Source organism: Diceros bicornis, chromosome 34, assembly GCF_020826845.1.
Source record: "Diceros bicornis minor isolate mBicDic1 chromosome 34, mDicBic1.mat.cur, whole genome shotgun sequence".
In the NCBI taxonomy this organism is placed as follows: domain Eukaryota; kingdom Metazoa; phylum Chordata; class Mammalia; order Perissodactyla; family Rhinocerotidae; genus Diceros; species Diceros bicornis.
Window position 1 is genome coordinate 33,987,085 of NC_080773.1, and position 26,838 is coordinate 34,013,922.

General features: G+C 39.5%; 3 pseudogenes; all 3 read left to right on the plus strand.

Moving 5' to 3' along the window:
• The first annotated feature begins 307 nt into the window (after positions 1-307).
• Positions 308-1,214, plus strand: LOC131397463 (vomeronasal type-1 receptor 1-like; annotated as a pseudogene).
• A 4,301-nt stretch (positions 1,215-5,515) lies between these two features.
• LOC131397726 (ret finger protein-like 4A) lies at positions 5,516-6,111 on the plus strand (annotated as a pseudogene).
• A 13,247-nt stretch (positions 6,112-19,358) lies between these two features.
• Positions 19,359-21,290, plus strand: LOC131397727 (vomeronasal type-1 receptor 4-like; annotated as a pseudogene).
• Positions 21,291-26,838: the final 5,548 nt, after the last annotated feature.

Here is a 26,838-nt window from a genome sequence, read left to right on the forward strand (position 1 = left end):
ACCTCTTCTGTGTCAACCATATTGTTGAACAAGACAGACATAATTCCTAAGTTCATGGACCTTACATTCTAGTGGAGAATCAGAATATAAAAGTAAATAGAAGCAAATATAAAATAATAATGTTGAATACAATAACTTCTGTCAAGTATATGCTCTCCAGGTTGAGCCCGTCCTTGGAATATGATGGCATCTCCCTTCTCCGGAGAAGAAAAAGCGAGAATCCTTTTCCAATGTTGGTTACAGAAGAAGACTGCTGATGTAATCACCAGCATAATCTTTTCCTCCAGGACACTGTGAAGCCCTCTCCATGTCTTTTCAGAAAGATGTCCTTAGAACCACAGGGAAAGTGATGGTGACCACCATCTTTCTTTTACAGATTGGTGTTGAGACTCTGGCCAATGCCATTCTCTTCTTCTAGTGTATCTCCAATATTGCTTGGCCACAGGCAGAGGATCACACACATGATTCTTGCCCACAAGTGTTTGGCCAATCTCTTGGTTCTTCTCTCCACTGGAATTCTCCACACAATGGCAGCTTTTGTTTTGAGGAACCCCTTGTCCAGTCTTGGGTGTAAATTTGCATATTATATACACAGAGTCGCTCACAGCACCATGCTGTGCTCCACCTCTGTCCTGAGCACCTATCAGTTCCTTACTCTCATCCCTGGAAGAGTGGAGTGGATGACGCTCAGAAGAAGAGCCCTGAAGAACATTGATTCTTCCTGTTGCATCTCCTGGATGGCCAGTTTCTTAATGAATATCTATATTCCTGTGATACTTACTGGTCCACAGGACATGGAAAATTATACTGACTCCCAAGGAAAGTGGTTCTGTTCATCCTCAGGTTCCAGTGCATTCATTGTCATCTTGTGGTCCATCTCTGATGCCATGTTTATTGGCCTCATGGGCTGGTCCAGTGGGTCCATGGTGCTTTTCCTGCACAGACACCACCAGAGAGTGCAGCATATTCACACTCCCAATGGTTACCACAAATGTCCCCCAGAAACTAGAACCACCCACACCATTCTGATGCTGGTAGTCACTTTTGTCATCTTCTACATGCTGAATTCCATTTTTGCTTTCTATATCACTGCCTTTTTAGATACTTGTCTATGGTTGATGCAGATCTCTCATATCTTGGCTTTATGTTTCCCCACTGTTAGCCCCTTACTGCTGATCCTTAGGGATCCTAGAGCTCCTAGGTTCTGCTCTTAAATTGTTAGAAATCAGTGTTGTAGTGTAGCTTGGATAATAACCATAATTACTCTACTCATTAACCATTTACTGAGTACCATATTTTTATTGAGATGTAATTGACATGTAACATTATATTGGTTTCAGATGTATGACATAATGATTTGATATTTGTATATATTGCAAAACAATCACCACAATGAGTCTAGTTAACATTCATCATCGTACATAGTTATAAAATTTTTTTCTTGTGATGAAGTCTTTTAAGATTTACTTAAATATTGCAAATATCAAATATTACAATACATATTTGAAAATTCAATATTAACTATACTCCATATGTTGTACATTACATCTTCATGACTTATTTATTTTACAACTGAAAGTTTGTACCTTTTGATGTTTGTACACAGTATCAACTTTTTACATAAAATCCTATGAAGTTACTTGTCATAATGCAAATTTGATACTGGTGCTGCATTGGGAGTTCTAGAAGTCAATCCATCAAATTATCATCTCATAAAAAATACATACAAGTATTGAAGAAACCATTTCCCCCCTTGACCACTTCACCCTATGAAATATTCTCCATTTTTCAGGAGTGTTTGAAGTGTTTCCACAAATTTTATCTCAGTGAGGGCATGGCTAATGCCTGGCATACATTGGCGCAAAATCCAATATTGATCTAGATAAACCTTACTGCAGAGTGGATGGAGACTTTATTTCATAGATAAAGATGAGAAACGTGGCAGAAGGAGAATGTGTTTTTCTAGATTATTTTGTATCTGTTTTCATTCATATTTCTCTAATATGCTGTAGTGTTACACAAAAAATCGATGTGGTCCAACAGATTGCTTCTCTTTTGTACATGGATTTTCTTTACATGGTTGACACTCAGTAAATTTGGTTGATTGTATGGATGACATCATATTAACGAGGGTGTAGAGCTTCCATCTTTGTATTTGTTACTTGGATGTTTAGTTTTCATCATTGAAACAGAGAAACTGGGAACTTTTTTTCTCTTTGTCATATCTGTTTTTTTCTTTGCTTTTCCTTTTGCCTTCTTTTGAGACAGGCTAGTATTTTTAATATTCCATTTTTAATATTAACTGTGTTGAGGTATAACTTCTTTTTAGTGGTTATTGTAGCCATTATAAATCAGATTTCCAAAGTATTATATTCTAGTTCAAACTACTGTTGACCATTTCACAGAATATTTAAGAATCTTACATTAGTATAATTCCGTATATCTTATAATGCTTTAAGCTATTGTTTATAAATTTTTATTCTGTATATGTTATTACTCACAATTAATGCTATTATTTTTGCTGTTATGAGCTAATTGTCTCTTATAGGAAATAAGAAAGGAAAAGAAAGTATAGGTTATGCATGTATCTTCATTATTGCCATTTATGCTGCTTATAATTTTTTTTGTACATATGTTTTCCTCTGGTATAATTTGCCTCCATTATGAAGAACTTTTGTTAACTTTTAGGAGTGTAGATATCCTATGGTTGCATTGTTTTCATGTTTATTTATTGAAAAATGTCTAAATTTTACTTGCTGTTTTTCCTACTAAAGTGTACAAAATTATCTTTGTTTGAAACAAGGTAATAAAATGTGATAAAAAATAACGATATATTTAGCAATATGCAACCTCATTTTAAAAACCGAGGAATTCATGCCTGTAAATTATTTTTATTTTTCAAATAAGTGATTTGAAAAAATTTCAAATATACTTAATTTTCTCCCTTACCCCAATACCCCAACTGTTAACACTTTACTACATTTGCTTTATGAACTAATTTCTCTATATTCTATCCATTATCCCTAGTCTTTTTTCTCAACCACTGGAGAGTAATGTATGTACATGGTGCCCGCCACCCTAAACTCGCTAGTGTGGTTTTCCCTATAACGGAGACACTCTCCTACGGAACAATCATACTGCCCTTCGAATTAGAACATCAATGTAGATACAACCCTGCTCTCTACCCATAGATGTTGTTCAAATTTTCAAACTAATCCAAAACATCTCCTTTTCTTTTCTGGTTGAGGATCCCAACCAGGAACTCGTGTTGCATTTAGTTGTCACGCCTCTTCCTTCTGCTCCAATTCAAACTGTTCCTCTGTCATTCCTTTCCTTTCATATCCTCAACCTATAGAACAGGTTCAATAGAATGACCATCCCCTGGGTATCTCTGATGTTTCCTCATGTCCAGACTCAGTTTACACTTTCTTGGCAGAAGGATCTTGAAATCACTATCTCAAAGAGATAACTGCATCGCCATGTTCATTGCAGTGTTATGCAGAATAACCAAGATATGAAAACAACCTAAGTATTCATCAATGGATGAATGGATAAAGAAAACGTGTATATATACAATGAAATATTATTCAGCCATAAAAAGACAAGAGTCCTTCCTTTTGCGACAACATGGATGGACTTTGAGGGCATTATGTTAAGTGAAATAAGTCAGACAGAGAAAGAAAAATACTGTATGATCTCACTTACATGTGGAATCTTAAAAGCCTAACTCATAAAACAGAGAGTAGAATACTGGTTTCCAGAGGTTGGGGTGTACAGGAAAATGGGGAGATGTTGATGAAAGTGTACTAACTTCCAAGTACAAAATGAATAAGTTGTGGGGATATAATATACAGCCTGGTGACTACAATTAACGATACTGTACTATATACTTGAAAGTTGTTAAGAGAGTAGATCTTAAATGTTACTAGATTGCACACGCACACACACACACACACACATACACTTGTGAGGGGATGGAGGTGTTTACCTTTTGTGGTAATCATTTCACAATACGTGCATGTATAAAATCAACACGTTGTACACCTTAAACTTACATATCTTACATGTCTATATTATCTCAATATAGTTAGGAAAAAAAGAAAAATGATGCTGTGTTTTTCTCAGTGCTTCACACCAGGGCACAGACTATGTCTATCTATCCCAACGGTGGTGATGTTCACCTTGATGACCTGGTCAGCTTGGCATCCGCCAGATCTCTCCTTCTCACCATTACCATTTGGTGTTTGTAACTGATTAGGACTTTATGAGGGTGATATGCTGAGACTGTTCTTTTTTTTTTTTACAGTTTTATCAAGGTATAATTTACATACAATAATTTACCCATTATAAATGTACAATTCAGTGATTCTTAGTAAATTCGTCGAGTTCTGCAGCCATCACCACAATCCAATTTCAGAACTTTTCCATCACCCCAAAAAGTTCTCTCCCTGCCCATTAGCAAGTGGTTCAATGAGTGTGCTTTGGTAGGTATTCCAGTCTGTAATGTCATTGTGAAAGAAATGAATTGCTTTGTTTCCTAAGTGAGTTTACTTCTTACTCCCATGAAAACTTGAATTAAGGGTGGTAAAACCTGTCCCAGAAACTTGACAAGTCTTGACAGTTCCTCTCTGATGGTTAGAAAGTCTGAGCATCTCCAAAGGGCTGTGTGATAAGGGAGCCAAGTAAAGCAATTGGTGTTTGGTCAGTTGATTTCTGAGGCCCCATTGGCTCCATACACAGGGTCATGTTAGGACAAGCAGCTCAATGCACCCATCCTCACAATCACGGTTACTTGGAGACGTTGCCACTACACACAGTCATTCTTCTCCATTTTACCTACCCCTCTGAACACTGCCCCACTAATAACTAGATATAAGTTGCTATGAAGATCCCAGCACATCCCTACTCATGTCCACGGAAATCCCTTCCTCTATCCTGACCATCCAGAGTTACTCATCTCATCTCAGGACTCCTAGCATTCTTTTTATATATTACTACAACTATAGAGAGAAATGAAAAGGCCCCGAATGCAACTGCCTATTCAACAACAGTAAATGAGGAAGGTAATTGCAAAAGAAGAAAAAACGGAAAGAAAAGCTTTAGTGTTTCAATATTATTATTCTATAAGTAAAATATTTTCCATCATTCAAATATTTACTTGCTGTCTATATTTTGACAGAATCTGTGTTACTTTGTCTAATTTGAGAACAAACAGCAGTCATTGTCTCTTTTGTCATGTATGTTACCAACTAAAGTGAAGAAAAATCTTTAAACAAATGATCAAATAACTTAATGTACAGAGAATACCTGTGATGAATAGGAAGAACTAGTTCCAGTTATAATCATTCATTCTACATATAAAATTTGATCTAATCAAGGCACCGGGGAAGTTTCTCCAGGAAACTCTGATTAGGGAAGAAGTGTAGAGTTAAAGAAGGGAACGTGAATGAGATATTTGGGCCTTGGCAGCAGACGTGAAGAGTGATATATAGTGTAGGTACTTGATGATTTGCTTATGTTTCTGCCCACAGTGGATGTAACCTCGGACATGGACACAGCCAATAACCACCTCATCCTTTCTGAGGACATAAGGAGTATAACCTTGGGTATTTCAGACAGTATTGGAGGACCCATCCTGAGAGATTCATCTATGCAGTTCGTGTCCTGGGCTCCCCTTGGTTCACGTCTGGTCGCCATTACTGGGAGGTGGATGTAGGGACAAGCAAAGAATGGGATGTGGGTGTTTGCAGAGAATCTGTTAATCAACAAGGGGTAATTGTACTGTCTTCAGAACTTGCCTTCTGGACTGTGGGTTCAAGAAATGGAGATCTCTACTCAGCCAGCGCTGTGCCTTTGACTGCTCTCTCAGTGAGGCCTAGGTTTCATTGAGTAGGGATTTTCCTGGATATGGATATTGGGATCATTTCTTTTTATCACATGAGTGATGGATCCCATATTTTTACATTCACTAAAATTTCTGCTATGGAGCCTCTGCGTCCATTTTTTGCTCCTGCAAAGCGGATTAAGGATGATGCAGGCTTCCTGAGAATCTCTCCTGTGATGAATCCAGGCATAGCTATTCCTCCAGTGAGTCCAGGTCAAGGCAAATGAACCTCTGACTGGAGAAACATTCATAGAAAACTCCTGTGCGCTCATTGCTTTAGCTATGAAGTTTTCTGCTTGTTACATGTATAGTCAAAAAGTGTAGCAGAAAAATATAGAACAGTTCATGAATCAGAACCACTAATTATATTTATTAAGGAAAATTACATTTCCAATATTTCATATTGTTGTGGTCATTTCCTTTGGGACTTGTTTATATTTCTGTTCCAATTAACATGTTCTGAACTTTCAGATCAATTCCCAAGTGTTTTCCTTTTCATTCTCTGTAGGATCAACTTAGCATGTAATGGAAGTTATCAATTAAATGAAAATTTGGTTGTGACTCAATGGATATATTGATTTTATAAATGATAAGGAAACAAGACCTATATAAACAGTAAAAACATAGGTGTGTATGTACTAGTTCCACTCAATGACTGAAAAACACACATTCATATCAAATGCACACAAATATTCACAGAACACTGAGGAAGGTGGGTAGGGCAGCAGAAGCAGCTTATTCAAGCAGGTGGTTTCAGCTGAAGCCTAATCTCAGCCTGATTCTGCAGGGGCTCTGAAGTGTGAACGGTACCATAGTTGTCCCACCTCAAAGCAAGGGGTATGGACTATAGCCACTCCCTCTTATCACTCTGACATTTCCTGCAGGCCATGGGGTAGAGAGAGTGTTCCCTCCCAGCGTTTCCCCATGAGCCAGCTGCTGTCAGCCCAGGGCAGTCCTTTAGAGACGGGAGAGTCTGTCACTACTGGGGGCACTGAGTGTGATGGAGATGTGATGAGATCTACCCCTTCCCAATACAGTACCATTTTTAACGTTTCTGTTTTATTCACGTGCTCAACTAATCATTATTTTTGTTGATAATGATTAGAGTTAATGATGCTTAGTTAAGTTTAGGCTTAGAGTCATAAGAATTGAAATGGTCATTCAGAACAGCCTGTAAGGAAATATAGAAGGGATTCTTCATTAAATGGTGCTCTTTGAAATTATCAACATGCAAACTAAAGTGAAATAAATCACGTGATGAAAAATAAAGTTAGAGGCCGGCCCCATGGCTTAGCGGTTAAGTGCGCGCGCTCCACTGCTGGTGGCCCGGGTTCGGATCCCGGGTGCTCACCGACGCACAGCTTGTCTGGCCATGCTGAGGCCGCGTCCCATATGCAGCAACTAGAAGGATGTGCAACTATGACATACAACTGTCTACTGGGGCTTTGGGGGGAAAAAAAAAGGAGGAGGATTGGCAATAGATGTTAGCTCAGAGCTGGTCTTCCTCAGCAAAAAGAGGAGGATTAGCATGGTTGTTAGCTCAGGGCTGATCCTCCTCACAAAAAAATAAATAAATAAAAAAAATAAAGTTAAAGATTTAGCCCTAAACGTAGAAAAAAACACAAAGACATACTGTATAAGAAACAAAAGATAGCAAAGAGAACATTTTCTTGTAGAAAGCCTCTTGGAAACCCATAGGGAATGTGTGCTTGTCCTAGAAGTTGAGGTCACTATGGACTTTGAGATGGGGTAAGTGGTGGGCACTGGAAATCACACAAAGTACAATGAGTGGCAGCGTTCAGCAAACTTTTCTTCGAGAGCAAGATATGAATATTATAAGCCAATAGGCCATATGGTCTCTGTTTCACCTATTGAGTGTGACTATTGTGAGGGGGAAACAGCCATAGGGAATATGCAAACAATGTGCGTTCCAATAAAACTTTGTTTACAAAAATGAGTGTCTGGCTGGGCTACAGGCTTTAGGGCTGACCCCTGTATTAGGGCTTTATGTGATGTGTGGGTGGGTTTCCCTTCACACAGTAAAGGGCATGTTGGATGAACTGGTGAGAAATGGGTGCTAGGTCCCACAATGTGGGGAAGGTGGCACTGGGGGACAAAATAGGGGTCGATAGACATCTGCAAAGAGAGAGATGACAGTCTGAAGGAAGAAGGCATTTAGGTTTTAAGAGAAATGTCAGGCAGAGGCAGGTCTGGTGAGAGGGTGTGTGTGTCTAAGGTGGAGTTTCTGTGTGAGAAAATTGGAGAGACAGGGTGAGACTGAAAACCTGTGAGCTTGTGCAGCTGGGGCAGTCACTACAAGTCTGCACCCTCACATGACAAGGCACGTGTGTATACAGCTGTGTGTAAGAGAACACATATTCTAGAACACATATGTGAGAGGGAAGGCATGTATGAGAGAGTGAGAGCCCGTGTCACAGTGAGGATGGCGGGGAATGGTTTTGGGGCTTATTTCCCAATTTTTTAAGATGATTTCCAACCACAGAGAAAACACCATTTTGAAGAAATGATTGTGATCCAGTGAGTGTGAAAGTAGGAAATATTTATGAGTAGGTTTAATTAATTTCCAGATCTAAATATGAGGGGCTTTTACATTTGTGAGCAAAAAATATTTGAAACCAGCTGTGTTCATTTCTCAAGGATTAAAATTGATGCCCAATATTTGGTTTTAAAAATTTCTGTCCTCATTCCAAATCAACAGTCATCAACAATCATAATGTTCCAGATCTAATTCAGAATGATTAAACAATATTTCATCCATACTAATAAAAATAAAACCATTCTCAGGATAAATTGTTCTTTTTAAGCGGTAAGTGGTCAAGGTTCTCAGTAAAAATTTCATATGCCAGAATTACATCATAATCTGGTAAAGAGGAGAGGTGGGATGTCAATAAGGAGGGAGGAGGGACCATCTCCAATATAGGCTCCTTGTGGGGAATTCTCATCCAGAACCGAGCTGCAGTGGAAGCAAGTGGAGGCCGCAAGAGAACCCAGTGGACTTGAAGTGAGTCCAATCTGACGGAATTTCTTGTTCACGTCTCAGAGTTCTACAAATATCAGATATGACAAGAAAGGTCCTAGGAATGGAGTGATGTATTAATTCAACGAGTGCTGTCTGAAGCCAGCTCAATGCCAGCACAGTGTGTGCACTCAGGGACCCTGGATTGGACGCTCTGCCCCAGGAGCAGTGGGCAGACTTCGATTTTTACACACAGGGTGGAGAAGTGACAGTGTTTTCCTTCTCTTTAGTCATCACAGCTTGACAGACTCCATAAGATGGGGAATTGTGTTCTCCCACTGACTTATTCAACCTCTAAGTTTCTGCTGAGTGTTTTGTCACAACCAGATAGGTCCAGCTGTGGAGATTGAAAGGTTTCTGAGTCTACACCATCAATATTCAACAGAAATGGAACATGACCCACAGGTGTAATTATATTATAAATTTTCTAGTAGCCACATTAAAGAAAGTGAAAAGAAACAGTTTAAATTATTTTAATATCCTAAATATTGTCATTTCAAGCTGTAATCAATTCTGAAAATTTCTGACAAAATAATTTGCAATCTCTCTGTCTTATTCTATGTTTGAAATCCGGTGTGCATTTTACACCCACAGCACCTCTCAGCTCAGATGAGCCCATGTCAGGTGCTCAGCAGCCGCATGTGACTGGGGCTCCCACAATGGACAGCCCACACATAAACCCTTTCGCCACCTCAACTGAAAGGTTTAAGATGAATCATGTCTTCTGTTCCAACTAGCATTCAAATATCAGAACCAGGGCCATGAGTGTTTCTGTTTGTATCTTCATTACCTAGTCCTAGGGATGGCACACAGTAGGTCCACAGTATCTCTATGAGTTTAAACGTGCAGGGACACATCCCCATGATGAACAATCACTCAAAAGATTAAAACCATCATCATGCACATTTTTCCAAAGAGAGGGGCCATGGTCGGACACTCTAAAGAACCAGTAGGTGTCCCATCTGCTGGATCATCTTGAACATCACGTGTACCTGAAATGTGGATGTGCCTGCTGCCTCTAGTGCATCAATTCACTGAGAAGGAGCCCAATGGGGAGGGTTTATTGTGCGCCTTCTGCTCTGTGGTATCTCAGAAGAAGGACATCAGCCCATTTGCCCAGTGAGTGCGCCTGTTTTGAAGATCCGATTATCAATTGAAATTTCCAATTATGAGTTGATAATTCCACTGATCAATTTTAAAGCAGTAATTAATTTTTTATCTCTCTGTATTTCCTAATCAGTGCTTTTTCCTAATCCCTGTCTGTGTCTCCAGGAATGCTTCTTCCAGCGCTCACAGTCGGGAACACAGGACAGGCTGGTAGTCCAAGGAGACACTCAAAGAGCAGGGCTCCTGGTGTGACTTAGAGCAAATTGTAATCTCTTTGAAAAGTCATGTGCCCCTGAGGGTCACCCCAGGATTCTGAAGGGGAAACACTGCCTTCAAATGGGGGATTTTCCAGGTTAAACAGACCTGAGGCTGAAAATAGCGACTGTTATGGAACTTAAACTTGTGGGAAAGACCAGCCTCCAGATCACATGCTGATGATCAGAGTGAACAAAATTTGGACCAGTTCAGAAAAAGTGAAAGAGCGTGAAGGAAAATGCCCAACAGGAAACACAGTGCAGGGAGCCCCTGATGCACTTTGGAGTGTCCTTTCCACCCCCAATTAGGACTTTCATTCTAAACTTCTTCTCCCACAGGGAACCTAGAAAACTTCCTCTGCCTTCTGTTCACCTGCTCATGGAGATCTCCTCGATAATTGCCAAGAGTTGTCACTAATCACCAGAAGTGGCTGAGGGTGATTTACACAGGGGATAATATTTACCCCTCATTGGAGACACCCCAGACTCTCCATGCAGACACTGACACCCATACTGCAGATGACATGATAATGGCACCTCTGTGGGGAGACCAGGTCCAGGAACCCTGTCTCTATAACTGTGGTCCATCCTGATTGACACTTCCTTGCACAGAGCTCTGGAGCCAAGACCAGCCAGGTGAGTGCTTCCTTTTGTTCAGTCTCAGGGCAGAGAACAGGAGGAGAGGGGTCTCCAGCAGGAGAGGAACTCAGAGCTGTAGTTGTGCACTAACCTTGGGCAGGACAGGTGCCGACCCTGCCTTGTCCAGAGCTGCCCACTGGTGCCCTGGCTGGGCAGGTGGAAGGCGGGAACGCATTGGAGTGTGTTTCAGAGTGGGACCAGAGTCATGAGATTCAATGCATGTCCCTGTGCCCTGGAGTCGCTGACAACGAGAGAAAGAGGGACAGTTCCTCTTAGAATCCATGCAGAGCCTTGTATGGCCAGAGTCACTGAGCTCCTCAACCAGGTACGAGGGAGTCTACTGATTTTCTCAGACCTAACAGATTGGGGCTGGGTGTGAATATAGGAGTACAAATTGGTGTGCAGAGTTTGGGTTGTGACTTAAAGATCCTGAAACATGAAATGAGATCCAACGACAGACACACACTCACATACAAACAGAAATACACACAGAGAAATAGTCTGTGCTCTAAGGACATACACATTTTTCCTTTTTCACATCCCACTTCAGTTGAATACAGTCATCTCAGTAATTTCTGTGTCACTCTTCTATGTGTTATTTGTGTTGTATGTGTAAGTGTAGCTCAGATTTTTATCTCTCTAATTGAATGGGAAAATTCCCCTCTGTCCTTCCTTAGCCTGAGACAGCAGGAGAAAAAAAAAGAGAATTTGTAGTGAGATAAAATCCAGTTCATTTTCATGTCTGCTAAAATGGTGTGAATGTTGGAAAATAAACAGGGTATTTTTTTTTAATTGGAATTAAAAATTAGAAGAATAGCCTCTGTGGAAATTCAACAGTGCATCTTATGATTGGAAATATGGCAGAATGTACTTTGGGCCATGCTATAGGGTGAGTGTTTGTGTGCCTTGAAAATTCATATATTGAAATTGTAACCCCCAAAGATGAGAGTATTAAGAGATGTGTTCCTTGAGAGATGCTGAAATGAAAAGGGTGGAGCCCACTTGAATGGGATTAGTGTGTTTAAAACAGGCTTCAGAGAGATTCCCAGCCGCTCTCCACCATGTGAGGACACAGCAAGAAGCCACCAGCTATGAACTAGAAAGAGGGCCCTCACCAGAAGGCAACCGTGCTGCAGCTTTGCTCTTGGACTTCCAGCCTCTAGAACTGTGAACAATAAATTTCTGTTGTGTATAAGCCACCCAGGACAGGCTAAGACAGGCCGATATTGAAAAAGTCTGCAAAAATGGAGTGTTGGCTAAAACCAAGACACCATCAAAGGCAATTTCTGTGAAAGGTTTAGCAATTCTACACCGGAAGCAAAGCCTTCCACCTTCCCCAACTCTCACTGTATCCCTCCATCTACAGCCTGTTCTGACTCCTTTGTCCATTCCCCTCAGCACACCATGAGCTCTGTTAGCTGGTCTTTCTCCTTCTCTCCTAGGGGGTCTACAAACCAGCTCTGATCTCTGTGCTCACCTGTGATGAGTGACACACTCCTCTGCTGATTCAGCATCAGAATTAACTCTGGCTGCTTCCCCTGTGTTGTATGCATTCTCAATCACAGCAGATACCAAACCCTAGAAGGTACGAGGAAGCCAGTGGAGCAAAAAGTGCTCAGGCATGAGAAAGACACAACCGCCTCTCAGTTTTGTTTAGTGAAAGCAGAGCTGTGTCTTCAGAGGAGTGGTTGGAAAATAGGGTCGGTCTTTTTTTTTCAAGAACGGTTTGCACCAGCTTTTCTGAATACATGGAGAGTGAGCTGCCCTTGCTGGTCCCTCCATGCCTGTGGGTTAATCTCTTCACCTCGGTTCCTGAGGGACAGCAGGCACTGGGATGTGCTGTCTTATGACAGCACAGGGAACCTTCTGGGATTTGGTTTCTGACTCTGGCTGTGGTGGTGCCCCTGTGACTGTGTGGGGTTGGTGGTCATCCTCTCTGCGGGGGCAGGTGCATCCTTCTGCATTCTACCTGGTGATTGCTGGTATAAGGGAGGCACCTCACCTGTAGGGTCAATCTCCGTGTGCCCCACAGAACATACAACCATATCACCATATCACCCACCTCATTAAACTCTCATCCCCATATGAACGAGGCCACAGGCCATGTTTGTGGTAGGAGTGGTGCAAAGGGATGAGGGGACCTGCAGGCACTAGGAGCCACTGCAGGTGTGATTTAGGGAGCACTGGGTGGGGTTCCAGGGAGTTCATATGAGGATCTATGGGGCATGAGAGTCAGGTGAGCTCTTTTGTCAATAAACAATGTTCTGTGGGATTCACTGGGACTAGAGTAAAACTTAACACACTGGAGAACCATGGACTTGTACAGGTAATAGTAACGCAAAGGATAAATCTGAATAGTTAGTTTCTGATTAGATTCTTTTATAGAACAGGTTTTTTGAAGGAACTGCAGAGAGGGATAGCTGTGTGGAATGGATCAAGGATAGGGTGGGACATTTGAAGGAACACCAGAGTGCACCATTTCAGAAGAATAAACACACATTTTGTTATGTAGGGTTGGGTGTCAAAGTATGTGAGGACATGCTCCCAGCAGCACGTATGCATACACACTCACACACACACACAGGCATATACACACACTGGCACACACACAGGTACATTCTCACAAATACACGTTGGCACCGGATACACTTTTTCCATAATTTTGTTGACATTGGATGTGGAACCATTAAAATGCATATTGGTGAAATAGTGTGTGGACTGCAGGGACATATAGAAATACAAGGAAGGGCACCATCCTCAGCTCTGTGCACAACAGCATGGATCTCCCTCTGCTGTTGTTGGCGATGGTGAAGGTGTAGCAGTGGGTGATGCTCACAGGAGCTCACTGTGCCAGACATGGTTATGGACTGAGGATCTGTCAGTGGATGTTGAGATCACTTCTTTGTCCTCATGTAGCTTTCAAGGTATCAGGAAGAGAGAAGATGAGGAGGAAGAAACAAACAAACAAAAGGTATGAACTTCATTTTGAGAGGAAAGAAGGGAATGAAGTCTGGTGAACAAGGATGATTTAAGGTCTGTGAGCAGCTGACATTCAAGTGGAGCTGAGGTGTGAGAAGGAACAAGCACATGCAATGGTGGGAAGATGGGAATTCCATGAAGAGAGAAGGATACATATTGCTGTGTGAAGCAGAAATGTGTTTCTTGTGCTTCCAATGGAAGTAAGGCAGGGTGGCTCATCTAGTGAGTAAAGCGATAGAGGATTCTAGTGAGGTGGGAATGCACCTGGGTGCCTGACCATGCCTTCTATTGTCTTCCTCACCCTCCTGCCATTGGTAAATAATGAAAACAGAACATTAACAGTATTTACAATAGCAATTGTTTCTACTAATAGTAAACAACAACTTCCTTTGTGCCAGACGTCCTGATCAACAATTAGCTTGAAATCCACACTAAATGTTCACACCAACCTTATGATGCATGTTCTTTTTAGTTTTTACTTTACTTTTTAAATAAGAAAAAATGGTTCGGAGTGGTGAATAAAATTCCTGAGGTTGCACTAACCTAATAAGTGGATGACCTTGACACAGAAGGAGAGCTTTCTGATCCCAGAGTCTAGACTCTTGACTCCCTGCTCTCCTGCCTCTAACCTGAGGTCCTCTTATTGTCTCAATATTACAAATGAAGAGGCAAGGTTGTGCGAGTTCTAGGGTGAGTTCTCATATCTCAGCACAGGCAAGAGGAGAATCTGGACCAAAACCCTGATGGGTGGATCCAAAGCTATTAAGCACTTCACTGTACTGCTTCCTGTTTTCTTTTACTTGTTGTTTTCAAGAAGGACAGTATTATTTTGAAGAATAAGCTGTGTTTATAACTTTGGACTTCAGTTTCCAATTCGTTTCTCCCTTCTGTACCTGACAATGGCTTCTGAATCCTATGATTAAATTAAGGATTATTTCTTCTAGAAGGAACGCACACTTTTCCCTAATCAGTATTTGCCTTGTCCTCTACAAAACCTTCTTCTTCACTCATAGGGCCTGATCAAACTTTACTTTAATGGGACCTCCATGTGGGCTGTGGGTTACTTTGAGCTTAAGGAACTAGAGTGATGCTCTTTTGTAAAATTCAGAAGGAAGCAAAGAGTCAGACAAATGTAGTCACTCAGAAGTAATGAGTAGGGCCGGCCCGGTGGCGCAAGAGGTTAAGTGCACACGCCGGTTCAGATCCCGGGCGTGCACCGACACACTGCTTGGCAGGCCGTGCTGTGGCAGCGTCCCATATAAAGTGGAGGAAGATGGGCACGGATGTTAGCCCAGGGTCAATCTTCCTCAGCAAAAAAAGAGGATGAGTGGCAGATGTTAGCACAGGGCTGATCTCCTCACCAACAAAAAAAGAAGAAGTAACGTGGAATAAAAACAATCTGTCTGAGCATTCAGTCTAACGATCAGGATGCTTAATTTCTGGTGTGGACTGAGGGCAGAAGACCACTTAGGAGAACCTGTCCAGGACCTGACCTCAAAGCCTCATAAGTTAAGATCTGGGGAATTGTTGAGAATTAGACTACTTTTCCCACTGGGGATCTTTTCTATAAAGAATAGAAGATCTCAGTACATTGTGCAGTCAACTTGTGTATTCAGAGGGTGGCAGATTTTTTAAAAAGTATTTTGTATCCAGCAACTCTGATGAATTACTATATGAGTTCTCAACTGTGGACAACTGATTCTCTAGCAATTGTACTAAAATTAGTTAGATAAGCTTATAATTTCAACAATATTTTTACATTTTGGTAAGTTAATACATTCTTTTTCCATCTTTGTTGAGGTATAACTAATAAAATTGGAATATATTTAAAGTGTACAACATGATGATTTGATATATGTACACATTGTGAAAGAATTCCCACAATTGAGTTAATTAACACATCCATCAACTCACATATTTACCGTTTTTTGGTGAGAACACTTAAGTTCTACTCTCTTAGCAAATTTCAATTAGTCAGCACAGTGTGATCAACTGTAGTCACCATGCTGTACATTAGATCCTCTGAGCTCATTCATCACATAACAACAAGTTTGTACCCTTTGACCACCGTTTCCCCTTTCCCCTATCCTCAGGCAATCCCCATTCTACCCTCTGTTTCTATGAGTTTGAATTGTTTTTTAAGATTCCACATGTAAGTGATAGCATACAGTATTTGTCTTTCTCTGTTTGGCTAATTTCACTTAGCATAACGCCCTTCAAGTTCATCCATGTTGTTGCAAATGGCAAGATTTCCTTTATTTTTAAGTCTGAATAATATTCCAGTGTATATATACACCACATTTTCTTGATCCATTCATCCATCAACAGACACTTATATCGTTTTCATACTTTAGCTGTTGTGAATAACGCAGCAACGAACATGGGAGTGCAGATATCTCCCCGAGTTAATGATTTCATTTCCTTTGGATATATACAAAAAAAATACTGAATCACTTGGTAGTTTTATTTTCAATTCCTCAGGGAACATCCATACTGTTTTCCGTAGTGGCTGCACCAGTTTACATTCCCACCAACAGTGTGTAAGCAGTTATCTCTTGGCTTTTTGATGACAGCCATTCTAACAGGCATGAGGTGATAGCTCATTGTGGTTTTGATTTGCATATCAGTGGTGATTAGTGATGTTGAGCACATTTCATGTACCTGTTGGCCATTTGTATGTCTTATTTGGAAAAACGTCTATTCAGGTCCTTTGCCCATTTTTAAATTGAGTTATTTGCTATTTTGCTATTGACTTATATGAGTTCCTTGTATATTTTGGATATTATTATCTTATCAGATATGTGATTTGCAAATATTTTTCCTATTCCATAGTTTGCTTTTTCATTTTGCTGGTGGTTTCCTTTGCTGAGGAGAACCTGTTAGTTTGATGTAGTCCCACTTATTTTTTTGGCTTTGTTGCTTTTTTTAAAATTGAAGCATAATTGACATATAATATCCTATTATTTACAGCTGTGCATCATAGTGATTTGATATTTGTGTACACTATAAATTGATCACCACGAAAAGTCTAGTTTGCTTTTGGCATCGTATCCAAAAAATCTTCTCCAAGATAGATGCGAAGGAGCTTACCCACTATGTTTTCTTCTCAGAGTTTTACATTTTCAAGACTTACATTCAAGTCTTTAACCTGTTTATTTGTATGTATGGGGTAAGATAGGAGTTCAATTTCACTTGTTTGCATGTGGATATCCAGTTTTCCATACATTGTTTGTTGTAGAGACTATCCCATCCCTGTTGTGTATTTTTGGTGCATTTATCAAAAATTAATTGACCCTAGATGCATGGGAGTATTTGTATGCTCTCTATTCTGTTCCGTTGGTCTATGTGTCTGTTTTTTATGTCAATACCACACTCTTTTGGTTACTATAACTTTGTAATATAATTTGAAATCCAGAAGTGTGATGCCTTCAGCTTTATTGTTTTTTTCTGAATATTGATTTCACTTTCCAGGGTCTTCTGTGGTTCCATACAAATTTTAGGATTGTTTTTTCTATTTCTGTGAATAATTCCATTGGAATTTTGATAGGTATTACATTGATTCTGTAGATCACTTTATGTAGCATGGACATTTTAACAATAGTAATTGTTTTGATCCATGTAGATGAAGTATTTTCCATGTGTTTGTGTCTTCTTCAATTTCTTTCATCAATGTCTTAAAGAGTTCACTGGACAGAACTTTCTCCACCTTGGTTAAATGTATTCCTAAGTAATTTATTCTTTTTGATTTGAAAGGATTATTTTCTAAATTTCTCTTTGCAGTAGTTCATTGTTACTATATAGAAGTACAACTGATTTTTGTGTATTGATTTTGTATCCTGCATGTTAACTGAACTTGTTTATTGGTTCAAACAGTTTTTTGGTGGAGTCTCTAGAATTTTCTATCTATAAGACATGACATCTACAAGCAGAGACATTTACTTTTCAATTCTTGGAAGAGTTTGAGGATTGATATTAATTCTTCTTTGAATGTTTGGTAGAATTCACCAGGGAAGCCGTCTAGTCTTGGACATTTCATGTCAGGAGATTTTTGATTACTGATCCAATCTCCTTACTAGTAATTGAGGAGTTCAGATTTTCTTTTTCTTCATGATTCAGTCTTGGTAGGTCTTATGTTTCTAGGAATTTATCCAATATTTCTAGGTAATCTAATTTGTTGGTGTATAATTGTTCAAACTAGTTTATTATGACCCTTAATATTTCTGTGTTATCATTTGTCATGTCTCCTCTTTCATTTCTGATTTTATTTGAGTCTTCTGCCTTTTTTTCTTAGTCCAGCTAAAGTCTTTTCAACTTAGTTTATCTTTTCAAAAAAACAGCTTTTAGTTTCATTGATCTTTTCTATTGTCTTCCTATTCTCTATTTCACTTATTTTCACTCTGATCGTTGTTATTGCCTTCCTTCTGCTAACATTGGGCTTAGTTTGTTATTCTTTTTCTCGTCCTTGAGGTGTAAAGTTAGTTTATTTGGGATCTTTCTTTTTTGTTAATGTACGTGCTTATTGCTATAAACTTCCCTCTCAGAACCTTCTGCTGAATCCCATAACTTTTGCTATGTTGTGTTTCCATTTTCATTAGTCTCAAGATATTTTTATTTCCCTTTTGATTTTTCTTTGAAGCACTGATTGTTCAAGATCATGTTGTTTATTCTCCACATATTAGTGAATGTTCCAGTTTTTCCCTTAGAATCAATGTCCAGTTTCATGCCATTCTGGTCAGACAGATAATTGATATGACTTCAGTCTTCTTAAATATCTTAAGACTTGTTTTGTGGCCTAATACATGATCTATCCTGGAGAATGTTCCATGTGCACTTGAGAAGAATGTGTATTTTGCTGCTGTTGGATGGAATGTTCTGTGTATGTCTACTAGGTCTGTCTGGTCTAAGATGTAGTTAAATCTATGACCCCTTGTTGAATTTCTGTCTGATCTACTGCTGAAAGTGTCCTATTACTGTCCCTTTTTATTATTGTATTGCTGTCTGTTTCTCCCTTGAGATCTGCTAATATTTGCTTAATATATGTAGGGGCTACAATGTTGGGTTTATAAATATTACATGTGTTTTCTCCTCTTCATGAATTGACCCTTTTATCATTACATAATAACCTTGTCTCTTTTTACAGTTTTTGTTTTAAAGTCTATTTTGTCTGATATAAGTATAGCTACCCCTATTTCTTTTGGTTTCCATTTGCATGGAATATCTTTTTCCATCCCTTCACTTTTAGTCTATGTGTGACCATGAAAACTGCTTTTTTTTTGTTTGATATGGTCCTGTGGGACTCTTGACTGCTGAGTGCCGCTGGATGTTGGGGCTGGGTGATCTGAGGGCCCATCCCTTGGGTGGAAGCTGCAAAGATTGGGGCATAGATGTGTGGACAAGATCCTTCCAGGATCTTGAAGCTGAAGACTTGATTTTATTTTTGGAGTGAACCAGAGATAGAATGTGGGGGAAGTGCCCACCTTCTCTTTTAGGATCCTGGGATCATCCAAGTCAGCTGCTAGATTACCAGCCAGACCTTAGGGCAGAAGCTAGTAAAGTATGTAGTAAAGCGCTTTCCAGCAAGAAACGGGGCAGTGAGTGTTTTTGCCTGTTCTCTTTGCACTGGGCCTGCAGGTATAGCCATGGGGAGTGCCAGCAGCCCCATTTGATCACTGCTTTTTACTTGCTATAGTCCTGTAGGAATCATGAATGCCAAGCCTCATTGGCTATCAGAGCTAGGTGGTTTGGTGGCCATTTCTTCTAGTGGCAGCCTTAAAAATTGGGTTGCTAGATGTGTGGTTCAAACCCTCACTTCCCAAGGAGAAGCAAGGAGTTGGGGGCTTCATCTGGATTGTAAGGTTCTGTGCCAGGGGTGGGGATCATGTTGAGGGTGTGGGTCTGACTTTCCTACCCATTTCAATGTGGGTATTTTCTCAGTCATCTGATGTGTAACACTCACTCAACTAGTTTCTAGATTTCTCTCAGAGGGAATTGATTCATATATAGGTATATTCAGTGCATCCATGGGAGGAGGGAAAGTCAGGAGCTTCCTACGTTGCTATCTTGGTAACGCCACTCAATACATTCTTATAATATGCAGGATGACCATGAATTCAGAGGGGGTACAGTGTTTTCTTATCTGTCTCCTGTCACTTATTCACATACTCAGTACACATTATTTAACACCTATTCTTTGTCAACTGTATTGTTCAATGAGACAGACATTAATCCTAAGTTCATGGACCTTACATTCTGGTGTAGAATCAGAATATAAAAGTAAACAGAAATAAATACAAAATAATAACGGTGGAAGGTACAACTATTGTCAGGTGTATGTTCTCCAGGTTGAGCCCCTCCTGTGGAGTATGACAGCATCTCCCTTCTCAGGAGAAGAAAGAACAAAAATCTTTTCCAACGTTGGTTATGTAAGAAAACTGCTGATGTCATCACTGGCATAATCTTTTGCTCCAGGCTACTCCGAAGCCATCTCTTTTCAGAAAGATATCCTAAGAACCACAGGGTAAGTGGCTGTGAATGCCATCCTTCTTTTCCAGATGGAGGTTGGGACTGTGGCCAATGTCATTCTCTTCTTCCATAATGTCTATCCAAACTTGCTTCACCACAAGCAGAGACCCACACACACGATTCTCACCCACATGGCTGTGGCTAATCTCTTGGTTCTTCTCTCATCTGGGATTCCCCACATGATGGCAGCTTTTGTTTTGAGGAACCCTCTGTCCACTTTTGGGTGTAAACTTGTATTTATATACAAAGGGTGGCTCGCAATTCCACTGTGTGCTCCACCTGTGTCCTGAGCACCTATCAGTTCTTCACTCTCTTCCCCAGGAGAATGGAGTGGACGTTGCTCAGAGGAAGAGCCCCCAAGGTCATTGGTCCTTCTTGTTATACCTGCTGGATGCTCAATTTCTTAATGAATATCTATATTCCCTTGAAAATCACTGGTCCACAGGACATAGGAAATGACACTGAGACTCAAGGGAAGTGGTTCTGTTCATCCTCAAGTCCCAGTGCAAGCATTGTCATCCTGTGGTCATGTCCTGATGCCATGTTTATTGGCCTCATGGGCTGGGCCAGTGGTTCCATGGTGCTTCTCTTGCACAGACACCACCAGAGAGTGCAGCATATTCATACCTCCAATGGCTACCACAAACGTCCCCCAGACATTAGAGCCACTCACACCATCTTGATTCTGGTAGTCACTTTTGTCATCTTCTACATGCTGAATTCCATTTTTACTTTTTATGTCACTGCCTTTTTAGATTTTCGTCTATGGCTGATGCAGATTGCTCATATATTGGTTTCATGTTTTCCCACTGTTAGCCCCTTCCTGCTGATCCTTAGGGACCCTAGAACTCCTAGGTTCTGCTTTTAAATTGTTAGAAACAATGTTTGAAGTGCTAAATATATAGAAGACAGCTTCAACAATAACCATAATTGCTCTATTATGTTAGTTTCAGGGGTACAACATAATGATTTGATATTTGTATATATTGCAAAATGATCACCAAAATAAATCTAGTTAACATCTATCACCATACATAATTACAAATTTTTTTTCTTAAGAGAAAGTCTTAATGTTTACTCTCTTTGCAACTTTAAAATATGTAATACATATGTTTTGTTGCTGCTGTTGTTGAGGAAGATTCGCCCTGAGCTAACATCTGTGAAAATCTTCCTCTCTTTCGTATGTGGGTGGCCATCACAGCATGGCTGCCAACGAGTAGTGTAGGTCCACACCCAGGAACTGAACCCAGGCCACCAAAGCAGAGCACACTGAACTTAACCACTAGGCCATATGACTGGCCCCTGCAATATATATTTTAAAATGCATTATTAACTATACTCACCATGTTGTACATTCATCCTCATAACTTATTTTATAACTGGAAGTTTGTACCTTTTGATATTTGTACTCAGTACCAATTTTTTACATAAAATCCTATGAACTTAGAAGGTCAATTTGATAGTGCTGCTACATTGGGAAATCTGAAAGCCAATCCATCAAATTACCAGCTCAAAAAAGATACATAAAAGTATTGTGGAAACCATTTTTCCACTAGCCAGTGAAGCTGTCTGAAAGAAATCTCCTTTGTTCAGAAGTATTTGAAGTGTTTCCACAAATTTTATCTCAACATGGATATGGCTAATACCTGACATACATTGGCTCATAATCCAATATTGGTCTAGATAATATTACTGCAGAGTGGAAGAAGACTTTATTTCATAGATGAAGATAAGAAACATGGCAGATGGAAAATGTATTTTTCTACATTATTTTATATCTTTATTTCACTCATATTTCTCTAACATGTTCTAGTGTTACACAGAAAATAAATATTACCCAATGGGTTGCTTCCCCTTTATGCTCGAATTTTCTTTACATGGTTGACCCTCAGTAAATTTGATTGATTGTATGGATGACATCACTAAGGAAGGTGTAGAGCTGCCATCTTGGTATTTGTCACATGAATGTTTAGTTTTCGTCACTGAAACACAGAAACTGGGGATTTTGTTTTCTCTTTGTCCTAGCTGCTTTTTTCTCTTTGTTTTTCCTTTTGCCTTCTTTTGGGACAGTTTCGTATTCTTAATATTCCACTTTAAAAATTAATAGTGTCAACATATGTATGGTGATGGATAAAATTAGACTATTGTTGGCGAGCATGATGCAGTCTATACAGAAACTGATAATAATATACACCTGAAATTACACAATGTTATAAACAATTATGACCTCAACAAAAAAAGAAGAAAATGGGGCCGGCCCAGTGGCGCAAATGGTTAAGCGCGTGTGCTCCGCTGTGGTGGCCGGGGTTCGCTGGTTCGGATCCTGGGCGTGCACCGACGCACTGTTTGGCAAGGCATGCTGTGGCGGCGTCCCATATAAGGTGGAGGAAGATGGGCACGGATGTTAGCCCAGGGCCAGTCTTCCTCGACAACAAAAGAGGAGGATTGGCAGATGTTAGCACAGGGCTGATCTCCTCACGAAAAAAAAAAAAGAAAAGAATTCAATAGTGCTAAGGTAGAACTATTTTTTATTGATTGTTGTAGCAATTTTATTATGGGTTCCCAAAGTATTATATTCTAGTTAGAACTACTGCTGACCATTTCATAGAATATATAATAATCTTACATTAGTATATGTCCATATATCTTATAATCCTTCGTGCTGTTGTTTTTGTAAATTTTTCTTCTGTACGTTATTACTCACAATTAATGCTATTATTTTTCCTGTCATGAGCTAGTTGTCTCTTGTAGAATATAAGAAATGAAAAGAAAGTATAGATTATGCATGGATCTATGTGATTGCCATTTCTTCTGCTTATAATTCTTTTTTTACATGTGTTTTCCTCTAATATAATTTGCCTTCATTATGAAGAAATTCCTTTAACTTGCAGGAGTGTAAGATTGCTCTGGGTAAATTGTTTTGATGTTTATTTATCTAAAAATGTCTAAATTTTACTTGCTGTTTTTCCTACTAAAGTGTACAAAATTATTTTTATTTGAAAAAAGGTAATAAAATATGGTCAATAGAAATATATTTAGCAGTATACAAACTCATTTTTTAAACTATGGAATTTAACGCCTATGAATTATTTTTAAAATAATTGATTTGAAATAATTTCAAATATACTTCACTTTCTCCCTCATCCAGTTACCCTAACTGTTAACACTTTACTACATTTGATTAATCAGCTATTTTCTCTATATTTTATCTTATTATCCCCAGTCTTTTTTCTCAACCATTTGAGAGTAATGTGCATACACGGTGCCTGCCCTCCTAAACTCACTAGTGTGATTTTCCCTACAACAAAGACTCTGTCCTTCAGAACCATCATACTGCCCTTCAACTTAGAAAACCAATGTTGATATAACCCTACTCTCTAGCCCCAGAGCCTGTTCAAATTTTCCAACTGATCCAAAATATCTTCTTTTCTTTTCTGGTTGAGTATCTCAACCACAAACTCGTGTTGCATTTAGTTGTTAGTCCTCTTCCTTCTGCTCCAATCTCAAACTCTTCCTCTGTCATTCCTTTCCTTTCATATCCTCGACCTATAGAATAGGTTATATAGAATGACCATCTCCTGGGCCTCTCTGATGTTTCCTCATGACCAGACTCAGTTTACAATTCCTTGGCAGAACGATCTTGAAATAACTACCTAAAAGAGATAACTGCATCCCCATATTCATTACAGCATTATTCACAATAACCAAGATATGAAAACAACCTAAGTCTACCAATGAATGAATGGATAAAGAAAACGTGTATATATGCAGCGGAATATTAGTCATAAAAAGAAGGAAATCTTGCTTTTGCAACAACATAGATGGACCTTGAAGGCGTTATATTAAGTTAAATAGTCAGACAGAGAAAGACAAATACAGTGTGATCTCACTTATATGTGGAATCTTAAAAGATCTGGCTCATAAAACAGAGAGTGGAACAGTGTTTTCCAGAGGCTGGGGGCTAGGGGACCTGGGAAGATGTTGGTCAAAGTGTACTCAGTTCCAAGTATAAAGTGAATAGGTTCTGGGGATCTAATATACAGCATGGTGACTATAATTAATAATACTGTATTATATATTTGAAAGTTGTTAGGAAAGTAGGTCTTGAATGTTATCACCACACGTACACACAAAGATATAAGTATGTGAGGGGATGGAGGTGTTCACCTTTTGTGGTAGTTATTTCACAATATTTACATATATCAAATCACCATGTTGTACACCTTTAACTAACATATGTCGTATGTCAATAATATCTCAACAAAGTTTGGAAGAAAAGAAAGGCACAATGATGCGCTCTTCTCAGTGCTTCACACCAGGGGACACACTGTGTCTACCTATTCCAATGGTGCTCAGTTCACGTTGATGACCTGGTCAGGTTGGCGTCTTCCAGATATCTCCATCTTACCATTTGGTGTTTGTAAACTGAGTACTTTATGAGGGAGATATGCTGAGATTGTTCTACTATGCTCTTCCTCATCACCCCTATACTAACACACCTTAGCCCTTATCACAACTCACACCTGAAGCAACCAACAATATGACGGTTGTCTCACATCAGCCCTCAACATTTATGAGTAGGAGTCTACTGAAGATAGAGGTTTCCTTTCACTCCATGAATTTTTTAAACCATTCATTCATTCATTTTTATTCGTATCAAATGTACTCCTAAATTCCTATATGATTCAGTGGGATGCATTCTGGTACAATCATTGTCTGTTTTCATACTCTGTAGTCCCAATTTGACTAGTGAAAGAATAATAAAGCTACTATAATTTAACAAAGGGAATTGCTGTAGGCTCATCTTGTTCTGTTCTAGGTGCAGCTCTGGTATACACTGTTTCACCAAATCACCATTTGATTCCTTCAAGTGGAGATCAGTCTTTAGAAAACCAAGATCTGCTATTAGCTTTGCACAATCCTAACAGTATGTCATTGCTCCTGGGACCTCTCAGCAAAAACAGCTCATAATTATCTAGCTTTCATACGACGCACACATACACAGAAACACAAACATCTACATCCTTCTGTATTTATCTGTGCATACACATACACAAACGTGTAATGATCTATGAGTTATTCACAGTTCCTCCAATTCAAAACCAACCCTTAGATTCCTGCTACCTGTTCCCTGTTCTGCATTTGGAAATATATCCTCCAACAGTGAGGAACCTGGACTATATTCCCATTGATATAGTTATTATTTGTTCAAATGTTTATTTACCCGTTCATGGATCCCAATCTCATAACAACACTGTCCGTCTCCTCCACTCCCCCGTTCCCCACAACACCCTCATATGATGTGGGCTTGCTGCTACCGTCCCTTCACACAGAGGCCCAGAGCTGCAGAAAATAGGCCTGACTCCGTATCCCTGGATGAAAGGACATTTATGTGAACAGATTGTGATCTGGCTGAGGGAAGAATTGTCATGTCCTGAATGCCTTGGACTTCTACCCTCCACCCACCAATATCTGACCCCTGTGTGAATATGCACCACGATTACACTTGGTCCTCGCAATCTCTGAAATTCCTTATTTCTCATAAATGATCCTCGTTCCTTGAAAATGTTCACTCCTCTTCTTCTACTCACTAGTTAAATGTCCAATAGAGATCAATCACTTGATATAATAGTTTATTAATTCCACAAAATCTACCTTTTGGAAAAAATTATTGTAAGTAACTGACACCCAAAGTCAGCCCCTCAAATGGGCTAGGAAACCTAATATGCTCTTCTCTTCTCCTTAATATGAGAATTCCTACCCAAGAAATTAACATAAATGCAATTCCAGGCTGAAGGATATTTGGAGGGCCTGTTAGAGGCAAAATCAAAGCACCAGATTGTCTTTTCCACAGTTGAGGCAGCTGGTGTCCAGAACAGAGGAGAAGACCTACTGACCATCAGCTCAAAATGAAAAAATAGAAAATGCATGAGAGATCCATCTTCCATAGACAAGAGGCAATGAAACTACAAATGTGAGAATAACTAATCCTGAAAATGTAAGAACATTCTAAAGAAGTTATAGAATAAATTGAAATGTTAAGATACATAAATACTTCATATATATATACACATATGCACAAGACACATTATTGTAGCTCCAAATCAATGGAGAAAGGCAATGTGAAAGGACTTCTGATAAAATATGGGTCACAACTTATAGTTAGAGTGGTGTGTTTTTTAGTTTGCCTTAATAAGACAAAAGGACTTGAGAACTAGGAATGAGACTCTGCTTGGATGTGAAATGATAGAAGTTCCAGCAAACAGCAGCAAAGGATGACTGTGAAATGATTAAATGAAAGCCTGTTTAAGTTAATCACCTAAATCTAATCTAATAATCTAACTCCATCCACCCTGACCACCAATCCCCATCGTCTCTCAATTTTCCATTCTCATCCATCAAACCCTGATCACTTA